This window comes from Festucalex cinctus, chromosome 7 (assembly GCF_051991245.1).
Source record: "Festucalex cinctus isolate MCC-2025b chromosome 7, RoL_Fcin_1.0, whole genome shotgun sequence".
Lineage (NCBI taxonomy): Eukaryota > Metazoa > Chordata > Actinopteri > Syngnathiformes > Syngnathidae > Festucalex > Festucalex cinctus.
Genome location: NC_135417.1, coordinates 20,067,489 through 20,079,301, shown reverse-complemented (window position 1 = coordinate 20,079,301; position 11,813 = coordinate 20,067,489). Strand labels below are relative to the sequence as shown.

Below are 11,813 nucleotides of genomic sequence, written 5' to 3'. Positions count from 1 at the left end.
ACAGAGCCTTGCTCAAGGGCACCTCAACGGCAGCCAGGAAGCAGGCTAGCATCTCTCCAAGTCGCCATTTTTACATTTGTCAACACTCACTGGGACTTGATCAGTTGCCCTCTGGCTGCAGACTAGAGCCCATGTCGTTTACAGATGAGCTACTGCCACCCCATGTTGGCTTGTCTCAAAGCATCCAATCAAACTCTCCTCATGCATTTAGTGGCCAAGACAGCTGTTCCAAGGAATAAGTCTCTCTAGTCTCTTATGCATTAATACATGTGTGATACACCAATTAGTGTTGTTTGGGTGACATTCTGCTTTACTCACATAGATATCACAAAGTGTTAATTATAATTTGAGTTTTTCAAATTGTCAGTGCTCCATTTTGTAATAATTTAGCACATTTGGAAACGAGGAAGACAATATAGGGCATTAAAAAAAAATTCATAATAATGTTTTAGGAAATGTTGGAGTCAAGTGGTTGCACACATCATTTTACCATTTACCAATGCAAGAACAAAGCCAGAATATTATGCATTCATCCAATAGGCTAAATATTATCTAGGCAAAACAGAATCTCAACAGCAAACTGAGTTTAGCAGGTGACTGATAACTGAAGCCATATTGTGATTGTGAATTCATTTTAGTCATTAAAAAGGTAGGCTGCCGCTGGACAGAAATGATGAATGTCAGGTATTGACACGTACACCATCAGGCTGGAAACTGATGTGTATGTTAGTGTTTTTTTGTGTATTTGATGAGGGGTAGATATTTTTGATTTCACAATAATATTGTGCTGTGTAATCCCTTCAAGGGGAAATCAACCCCCCCACCCAATTCTTCACAATAATATGTTGTGATTAATATTGTGTTTGTGGAATATAAATTGCGCAGCAAAATCCACCTGTTTTTTTTGTTTTTTTTGTTTTGTTTTTATTCCTCTCAGGGTGACCATTTAACCACTTGCTGTCGACTAAAAATGACATCACAATTGCTCAGGGCTCCAGTAACAACTAATCACAGCTCAGCTTAGGAACGTCAGATGACCAAATTCATAAAACAAGTGAGCCATGATTGGTCGTTACTTGAACCCTGAACAACTATGATGTCATTTTCAATCGGCAGCAAGTGGCAAAATGGCCACTCCCTGTAATGTATAAAAATTGCGGATTTTGCTGCTTAATTCACATTCCACAAACGCAATATGAATCTCAATGCCATATTTAGACTAGTGAAATTGCATATAATATTATAAAAATAATATTTTTGGATTGATTTACCCTTTCAATGTTGTTTCTTGATTGTCAGTTTCAGCCATTGATGAGGAAACAGTGACGCAGTTATTCATTTTCTTGAATAAACATGATGCTACATGTCCCTTAGCTCAAACAGAAAAGAAGAGAATGTTCTTGGCATTTCATGGCTTTGTACACTTTGATATTCTAATTATTTCTCATAAATAATAGAACAGTTCATCTTCCTTTGGGCTATGTATTACATGCTCACATATGGTACACACTGCACAACAGGCGTGCGTTCAGTGCCAGGTCACCTTGACACCATCTTTGCCATTTGTGGCATGTCTGGAGGCAGCAGTTGCTTTTTAGGTGCCGCTTCTCCCCCTCCAGTCCTGACATTCAGCAAAGTCTTACACAATATATGTCATCCTGGGTTATAGGGCACCTCTTGTGAGCATTCAATATATAGTGCGTGAGACAGTTTGTAAAACAAAACAAATACAGGAGAAAACGCATTTTTCACATGCTACTGTTTTTCCCTGACCCATTTATTTTGCCTAGCCATTTCCTGTTTGTCTATTTTATGATTTGGAGTAGGTTAGCTGGATGACTTCACTCCAGACTGGGGTTTCAACATAATAATTTTTGAGCAATCCCATGTGACAGGTTGTTGATTTGGGTTTGATAAATCTACCTGAAGGATTGAGATTTTGATGCTAACATCCTCAAATATGTTCAAAATGTTAATACTAATAATACTAATAATACTAATAATAATAATAATAACAACAACAACAACAATAATAATAATACTAATACTAATACTAATACTACTACTACTACTAATAATAATAATAATAATAATAATAAATACCTATCTCAGCTGGCTATGGGCAGTAATCAGGGTACACCCTGAATTGGTCACCAGCCAATCGCAGGGCACACAGAGACGAACAACCATCCACACTCACAAGCACACCTAGGGACAATTCGGAGCGCCCAATTAACTGCCATGCATGTCTTTGGAATGTGGGAGGAGACCGGAGTACCCGGAGAATACCCACGCGGGCACGGGGAGAACATGCAAACTCCACCCAGGAAGGCCGGAGCCTGGACTCGAACCAGAGTCCTCAATACTGGGAGGCGGACGTGCTAACCAGTTAAACACTGTGCCGCCAATAATAATAATAATAATAATAATAATAATAATGTATATTGTGCTTTTGATGGTCTCACTATAATATGTTCTAACCCATTTTGTATTTCTCCATTTACGTGTAGCCCAGGGTTGTTTCAAGAGGCATTGCAGACTTTAACCCTTTTAACCCGCAGTCTTCAGGCTCCTTGGCAGTGCTCATTGATTTTAGCCCAACACTGCTGAAGTGCACCATCAATCAATACCCTAACAAGTCCTCATTTATACTTACAAAATCTAGTTTGCAACTCAGTGGGCATGAAGTCCTATTATTTTCAATGTGACCAGACGTATATTTTCTAGCCTTGGGCATCTCTTGCCATACTTAGCAGTACATACACCAATATAAACTCAAGATGAGTAATGTAAAAACTATTATGTTTTTTTTTAAATTTAGTTTGGAAATGTCTGGTTGAATTCTATGCAGGACGCTGTTGTTTATGAGGTTGTATTCAGTCAAAGCCGAACATTTAACGTTATTCAAAGTGTTTTTATTTATTTATTTATTTATTTATTTTATTTATTTATTTTTTTTTAATTATCATAGTACTTTTATCTTGGCACACTTTGTAGAATGTGCACTTAACATGATTAAATTGCTTCATTTTAAATTTGTGTATATGTTGAGTTACAGTTATGATGCTGCAAAGTCGTTACTAAAAATGAGAGATTACTGGGGGGGGGGGGGGGGGGGTTTATTAGACATACTAAATGTACAAGCTAAGTGAACAGTAATTGGTGTTTTCACATTGACTTGATTTCTTTAAATATTAGTTACTCTTTTCAAATAATTATGAAAATGTTGTTGCTGCAACTTTTGCCTTGTCCTTTTGGGGGTCACAGCAGTGTCTCATGAGCAGGATTTGTTTGGCAGTATACATGGAAGCAATGCCTGAAGCTACCCACATATATTTGATCTGGGCTTGGAAGTTGAACTTGTGCTGTCTGCACAAAAGGCAACAGGAGGTACCACTAAAGTACACAATGAAAAGAATGGCTGCAGGCTGCAGGGATCTTCCCAATTCAACACCTCAGGATAAATTGGGGGTGATTTGCAACACCATTATTAAATGCTTACAGCAATTGTGTCCATACCATCAGAAGTTACAGTACATTATGACATTATTATGTTTTTGCATTTCATTTATGAACTATACATCTGATAAAAATCATTCATTTCTTTTATCATTTTCACAAGCCAATACTGTGTCTGCCACCATGATTTATGTCGCAAGATGCAAAGGCTCATTCTTGTTCTTCATGCATGCAAATGAAGTTAATTGGAGGCAGTAAATTGTTTGTAATTGTGGGTTTGAATGGTTTCCGTCTTTATATGCCTGATGATTGACTGGCGACCAATCCAGGGTGCAGTTTGCCTTTTGCGCACACTGTTAGGTGAAAACGTTCAAGCTCACAGTGACCCCGAACAGGATAAACGGTACAAAATGGATGGATGGGTGACATGTATCAAGGTTGGTTGCCAATTGATGTCAATTTTTTTAATGACCTATAAAAAAATAAAAAGAGGTGCATATCTACTGCTGAAATAGTTGTACTGCACCTTGTTGCTGTACTCTCTACCTTCGCACCCTTCCCCCCTGTACATGCTCAATGCTTGAGCAACACAATTTCACACATTTTTGCTTTACTCTATGCAGACCCGTCACCAGAAAGAAATTGTAGGGGGGGCATTACCTTTTTTGGGGGGGGCACACTTTATCAACCTAAATCTAATGTTCATCAGGTTGAACAGCGGCATTGTGACAACTGCAAAAGTGTTCAGAAATGTTTTCTGTCACTTAAAAGCGGCAGTTCGTTCTGAAATCTAAAAGACAAACTGAAAAAAAAATATGTAGTTCATTTTGCATTTATTCAGCTCAAAAGTTCATTTGAAACAAATCCACTCTTCACTTCTGTAAACAACTATGTCCGAATGAATGACTGCAACCCAGCCCCTTCTATCTGGAATTGGCTAGCAGTTGCCTTCATTTGCGTGTTGGATTAGGGCTGTACGATATGGACAAAATTTCCTTTCATTTTTGCCAGACATCTCTATTCTCTGATTTTTGACTCAGCATGAGACTTCACATCATTTTACTTTTTTTTTATAGTGCCTTCTGTATTTTGTGTTATTTTATTTATATACTTATAAAGAATTTTTTGTTTTAGTATTTTATTTGCGTGTATACTTATCTACTTATATTTACTCGAATTAATTTTATTTTGTGTTATTTTTAGGGCTGTCAAAGTTAAAGCGTTAATAGATTAATTAATCACAGAAAAATGTCGCATTAATCACGTATTAACGCAGATTAATCGCACTATTTTTTTTTTTACCGCACTTGAGCCTTGAACGTAACATTGAAGGCTGCGCAGGTCCGTGATTAGGTCAATGCACGGCATTTCCTACGCCTGTTGTTCCAAAATGAGCGGAGTAACTCCAGTTGGTATGCTCGGTGGTAAATTTCGCTTTAAAAAACACCCCAACGGGACTTTAGATAAAACAAAAGTAATTTCCGTTTAATTAATAATTGCTTAATTGCACCCAATTGATATGATGCTGTTACGTTTTGAACAATACACGCATGCATGCAATTGCGTACATGCATTTAATCAATGTTTGCAAATGACATTCAGATAATAAAATGCGTTAATGTCAAAATATTACGGTATTTTGTATTTATTTTATATTAAGCAAATAATTTAGCTGATTAATCGTGATTAATCAAAATTTAAAAATGTGATTAATCAGATTAAAATTTTTAATCGTTTGACAGCACTAGTTATTTTATTTCACTTGTGTCTACTAAAAGACTAATTTCTATTCCATGCACAGCATTTTGTATGCAGCAATGGCTGTTTTAAAGTGATTTAGAAATAAGGTTGAGTTATGTCGATGATATACAGAAACAACATACGGGTTCAGTGAAAAACTAAGCAGAATATCAATCCAAAAGGATGTGTAAAGTGCTGTTTTTTTTATTAGAACTTAGTGACAGTCATCAACATGAACAAACTTGGCAATAAAAAAGAGAATTCAACTCACATTGTACTGCAACTGCTTTAGTGATAAATAATTTTATGCTCCATAGTTGTTGTTGTGTATGTGTGACTGCTTGGGTCTGTTAACAGCATACTGTGTATTGCTACAATTCATCCGTGCAGTGTGGCTTGACTAATTAAAATAAAGGTTTGACACTCACTTGTAAACGTAACCAGTGGACTCAGGATTCCCATTGATGTCAACTGTGTCATCCTGGATCGAGGTTTGGCATTTGGTGGCTTCCATTAAAGCGGCACGACGTGCTCACTGCTCAGTCTTTGTGCCAGCGCCAGCCGGCAAATGCGCACTATCTACCCGGAAGTAGATTTGGCTAAGGCACGTCTGCAGAGCGCGCGTCTCCCCCCACCCCACCCCATCCCTCCTGATCCTGATTGTCTTTGGCTTGCTTAGTTGTCAATCACAGCCAAACTTGAAAGGAGGTATGTGGTTGGCTGGCACGCCATGCTTTACTTAAAACAGAAGGCGCAAGTTTACGTGACTGATAGGACGAATACTTGGTGAGTCATCTTGCTCGGGCGGGCACGGCTGACTGACAGGGCGGGCACGGACCCCCAAGGCCCGCCCATGGCGACGGGTCCGGCTCTATGTACATTGGTATGTGTGCAGTAACTAATACTACAGTATCCATCCATTTCCTATAGGCCTACCTCATATCCTTTCTATAGGGTCACAGGTCAGGTGGAGCCTATCCCGGCTAACGTTGGCTGAAAGGTGGGTACAACCTGGACTGGTTGCTGGCCAAATTCAGGTCACCTGTCGACAAACAACTATTCACACTCACACTTAAAGACAATTTAGAGTTGTCAGTGAACCTAACATGCATTATTTATTTATTTATTTTTTTGGCCATTAAATTCACTGCCTTTGACAAGTATACTTGTCAATTGTATTTTTTAGAGCGATGCTAAATGGGGGCGAATCTGATTATGCTCCACTGTAAATATCAAACTTGGAAACAACTTTACTGATGCCCAACCACCTGTAGATGACATCATTGCCCCATTTTCTACCAAATAAACACAGTTTCAGAGTCCATGGGAGAAATGGCTGTATTTTGGCAAACCTACATTTTTCTACTGTCAATTATAAAAGAACGGGACGGGGCAAAAAGTAGGGAGTCTATTTTGTCATTTGGTAGATTCGGTTTATATATAATTACTGAATGTAATATCATGTGAGTATTGAAAATTGTAAAATTTTCTAAAATGGCTGGCAGTGAATGATTAAGCACAGCAACAACATGCAACATGCAAAGGCCACACCTGAAGACCGAAGCGCGAACCTGTGAGATGGATGTGCTGAACACTCGGCTCTTTAAAACGTAATTTTCATGTGTACACCACTGTTATAGCAATTCATGTTGTTATTATTATTATTATTATTATTATTATTATTATTATTATTATTATTATTATTATTATTATTATTATTATATTTTTTAAATTGTATTATAAGCATGGCCCCCATGGGCAACCACATTTTCATTTAATAAACATACTATTTTTTTTCTATTAGATTAATATTTTTATATATGTATATATTTTTGTTTTTGTTAAATTTTAATTAATTAATTTGTTTACCTGTACTGCATATTACTATTCATCAGCACAGTACCGTGATGACAAACTCCCCCTAGCTTGCCAGGATGCCCTGTTTTGGTATAGTCCGTTCCGCCCCCATCCCCCGTCTCACCGGTGGTACTTTCTGTTGGTAGAAGGTCAAATGACTCCGAATGTCTGACAGTGTTTATGTTGTGTACATTCCCGATATGTTTCGTGCATGATGGAAACATGATTTGAACGCCGATGATGTTTCTTCCACGGTCGTTTCTCGTCGCTCCGAAAGTAAGTACAGTCCTCCTCTCCACCGCCGCTATTCGCTGTCTCCCAAACGGCTCCCTGGCTTGTGTTGTCATCACCAGTTTCCTTATAAAGATTTCATGTTTGTAAAGTGTTGTGTTTCCGTGCAGCCGGCCGGTGCACAGCCCTCGAGCACGAATGATTGTAAATAACTGGATGCTGATGCGCTGATGTACCCTGGTGAAATTGAGTTGTACTACTTTCAAAGGGGAAACTTAGTTTCTTTATTGCTGCCTTACTATTATAATGTGCTTATATGACGAACAAGCGGTTAGGATGTACAGGTAAATAAAAAAAAAAAAAAAGAAGACCGTACACTTCCAGTTAGACCTATTTATTACTTAATGGTACGTTTATTCACGGGGTATTAGCCAAAAATGAAGTGCATCTAAAAACAAATAATTGCTAACTTTCCTGTTATCATTGTATCTTTGGTACAGTACACTAAAAATGTTCATGGGTCAATGTGTCCAAATGCATATTCAACCATCACAAAGAAGAAGAAGAAGAAAAAAAAAATCCAATTTATCAACATCATCAGCTCCTTCTGTTTACTATATTTGGCATTTCTATACCACGTGGTAGGGTGTTTGCAAATTCAAAAATAATTATGAAAAAACAAAAATATGTACAGGTAGGCTATGTATAAATATTTATTGCCATTTTCCTTAAAACGAGAGGGTTACGGGTTAAAGAGGGATACAAGAGCAAAAGAGTAAATTTAACTATCGTGTTATGTAACAGAATAATATCAAAATTCAGTGTTGTGAAAGGAAAGATTGGATAACTCGTATAGTGTAAGTAAAATGATAATACTGTAATAATAATAATAATAATAATAATAATAATAATAATAATAATAATAATAACCACACCAAATTTTTCCTTTTAATTCCATTGTTATTGATTTATTTTTGTTTATATTTTTCCAATTATTCACATCCCTAATCATATAAAATAACGCTGTATCCCACTGGAGCTGCGAACGTTTGCAAAGCTAGCAAATAAATCTTTTCTCGTCAGTATTCGTCTGGGTTCGTTCAAGTTCATGTTCAATTTTGAACATGTTAAAAATTTCCTTGCGACAAAAAAAAAACAACAAGGAAATTTTAACCAAATGTTAGAGGACCTTAAGCGAAGTTGCAAACTTGATGAGAAGACAACATTCGCTCGATTCGAAAAGGTTAATCAGGTGTCGTCAGAGGAAGGAAACATCTATACATGCAAGACTGCGGCTTTTGAACTGGAATTTGTGACCTATGATGTCGATGGATTTAAAATGGGACCGAAGAGAAAAAACATCCTTTGGTCTGCTGTTGGCCATGGTGTGGGATTCTGGAGGTTGAAATCCTTTATTATTATTATTATTATTATTATTATTATTATTATTATTATTATTTTATTTTATTTTTTAACTGAAAGGGTTTATCTTTACGTGTGCAATATAGTGTTACATAAGTGCACTTCATTTACCATTTTAATCAATTTGGATTTTTTAGTTGTTGGACTATGACATGTTTTTCAGCAAAAGTACATCTAATAACCCATTGGAGTTGATTCAGTAATTCAGTGGATAATGTCAACACGAACAGTAAATACGGATCTGGTGCGAGTCTCAGTTCTACAGGCAACCATTCACACTCACATTCACACAATCACTGAGTGGGAATTGATCTCTTGCTGCCTGCATCAAAGTCAGGCAAATGTACCAGTACACCATCGGTGACTGTGATATTTGATGTAACTGCGTATAGCGATGAGCACGTTTTTATGTGGGAGTAGAAACCTCAGCAACTGGAAAGCTCAGAGGAAGGGAGATTTAATGAACTGAGTCTTCAGGGTCCGCCCAAAATTCCCTGCTGTGGAGTCATATGTTGCTAAACCTATTACACTATTACTTAATGCAATCAGGTATAGACCCATAAGGTTTACACTGAGCCGCCTCATGGGGAAGATGACTGAAGCCCCTATATTGTCTACTTAATTCTTTATTGTGCATCCTACTATACTGAAAGAGTAATTTATCGCACATATGCAGACTCACCGGAGACCTACAATGGCAAATTCGCTGATCATGTTATGCATGGTCCTACTGGAATTCATTAATCCCTCACCGTGTTATCATCACTGAGAGCTTGCTGTTACCAATTGATTGATGCATTACTCGCTAATGTTCACATAGAAGACATTATTGCATACATGGTTTTTAAATGCTAATTCAGTAAGGTGATGTCTAGTAAAGCAGCTTCCTGTCGGCCAAAGTGATACGACGATAAAATTTCTATTTTTTTCCAAATAAAAATCCAATTTCATGATTTTACTAAAATTGTTTCCCTCTTCACTCATGGAAAAATGAAATGCCTTTTTTTTTTTTTTTCCCCCGTTGAGGGATTTGCTTAACTCGCATCAGATTTGCTTTTCCAGAAAATGTAAGAAAAGTACATACATTAGAAAAATGTCCTTTTGGTCCAAACATGTATGGAAACACTTTTGTTTGTATGCCGTGGCAACATTTTCAAAATTTCAAACATTTAACATAATAAAATGAACTTTCAAACTGTATGGCTCAGTGTGAGCAGTTCAATGATCAGATAAAAAAAAAACAAAAAATGCCTCGATGTAGACTTTTTACTAGGGGTGTGAATTGCCAAGTACCCGACGATTCAATCCGTATCACGATTCATAGGTCACGATTCGATTCAATACGATTAATCCCGATATGAATTTACAAGTCGATTGTTGTGATTTTTTTTACACAAATTTAGAAAATACCATTCAGTAAACTTGTACCCGTACACTGTAAGATTTGTATGAAAATGTATTATTTATTAATCTGAAACTTCAGTTTTATAACTGTGAGCCACTGTATTTAACAAACAGGTTGTAACCTTTTTCATGTTAGCATTGAAGTAAAATATTAAGGCTTAATGTTCCATTAATATAACATTCTTCCATGCTTAAGGTGTGAACGTTAGACGTTTTGTTGAATATTTTTCCATCAAAAATGGACGTTAAAAAAACTATTTGGCTGCCTATTGAATCGATTCGAGAATTGCGTGCTGTACTATCGCGATATATTGCCAAATCGATTTTTTTAACACCCCTACTTTTTAACCCGATAAAAATATTAAATCAGTATAAACTATTACTTTTATATGTTTAGTAGAAGCACTACTACTGAAAACCAAAACAGAAATTACAAAACCTGAAAAAAAAAATCCTAGGCTGGATTATTTTCTGCACTTTGCCAGAATTGTACGAGCGCTCACGTTCTTTCTGAGCGATATGCACGCTTTCGCGGCTGTCAGAGAGGCACTCTTTGGCGACCAGGCAGCGTTCTTGCCCCCGTCCAATGGCTGGCTGCCGCAGCTGGAAAATTTTGAGCTCATTTCCCCGCCGCTCACCTCTGCTCAGTTCAGCAGGCCGTCGCTGCATGTGTGACCAAGGTGCACCGTGGGCGTGACGCACTGCGAACCCAGGCCAGATCTACCACTTTCCCCTCTTTTTCAAACCCTATTGGTTAACGCTTGCTTTTGCTTGTATGTTAAGTTTTGTTTCGCGTTTTCTTCATTTGCTTTTTTTTTCCATATTTTTTTGCTGTTTACAAGTTTCACAAATAATTATTACAATTATTTTTAATTATTTATTTATTTTTATGAATGTTCAAAATGAAAATTAAATTAAACATTAGCCCAGTTGTTTCGGTATTAGGTCTTCGGCTGAAAACCAAAAATGCACTTCTGGGCTATTTTATTTTATTTTATTTTTTATTTTCAGTGATTACATTTTTGATGTATCCCTAATAGGCATGGGTGATTGTTAAAATATTTGTATATCATAGCCACTAGTGTTTGGACACACGCATTAACATACTTAACACATTCACTGCCATTGACGGTTATAGACGTCAAAGTTCCATTTTAACTGGGCTGGCAGTGAATGAGTTAAGGAAGTATTTTGGCCCATTTTTCTCTGAAAAGCTGTTGCTTTATGTAGTGGTAATCAGAATAATGAAACTAAATTGAATGTTTGTCAATTTGCTTTGGAGAATTGACACCTCTATTTCCTTTGCAATATGGGCACACCACACTTCCTCCCTTCATGCTTTGGTGGGAGTCATAGGATGAACCGCACACAATTTGTCTGTTCCAAATTATTGTGCGTACGTACATCCATCGCTTATAATGTCCACAAATCAATTAGCACCAAATTTCACATGCACATTCCTTTCTTATATCCACTTCAACCTGTAAAAATAAAAATCTAAAAAGGATTGGCACAAAATTTTTCATTTTATTAACATGACTGGCTAGCTCACATTTAATATAATAATAATAATAATAATAATAATAATAATAATAATAACAATAAAACGTCCTAAATATTGTGCCAATAGAATATACCTTTTCAGAGGTTGTAATGGGCATGAGTAGGAGTGAACATTATCATATATGATTTTTTAAATT

The 11,813-nt window shown here is 36.8% G+C and overlaps 1 protein-coding gene across 1 annotated transcript in view; it reads left to right on the top strand.

Annotated features, from left to right (window-relative positions):
* The first annotated feature begins 7,176 nt into the window (after window positions 1–7,176).
* Window positions 7,177–11,813, top strand: part of oxr1a (oxidation resistance 1a) — a 168,111-nt gene continuing 163,474 nt past the window's right edge. Inside the window, exon 1 of the mRNA XM_077526092.1 lies at window positions 7,177–7,332. The gene's annotated coding sequence lies outside the window, so the exon portion shown is untranslated. The remainder of the gene's footprint in view (window positions 7,333–11,813) is intronic.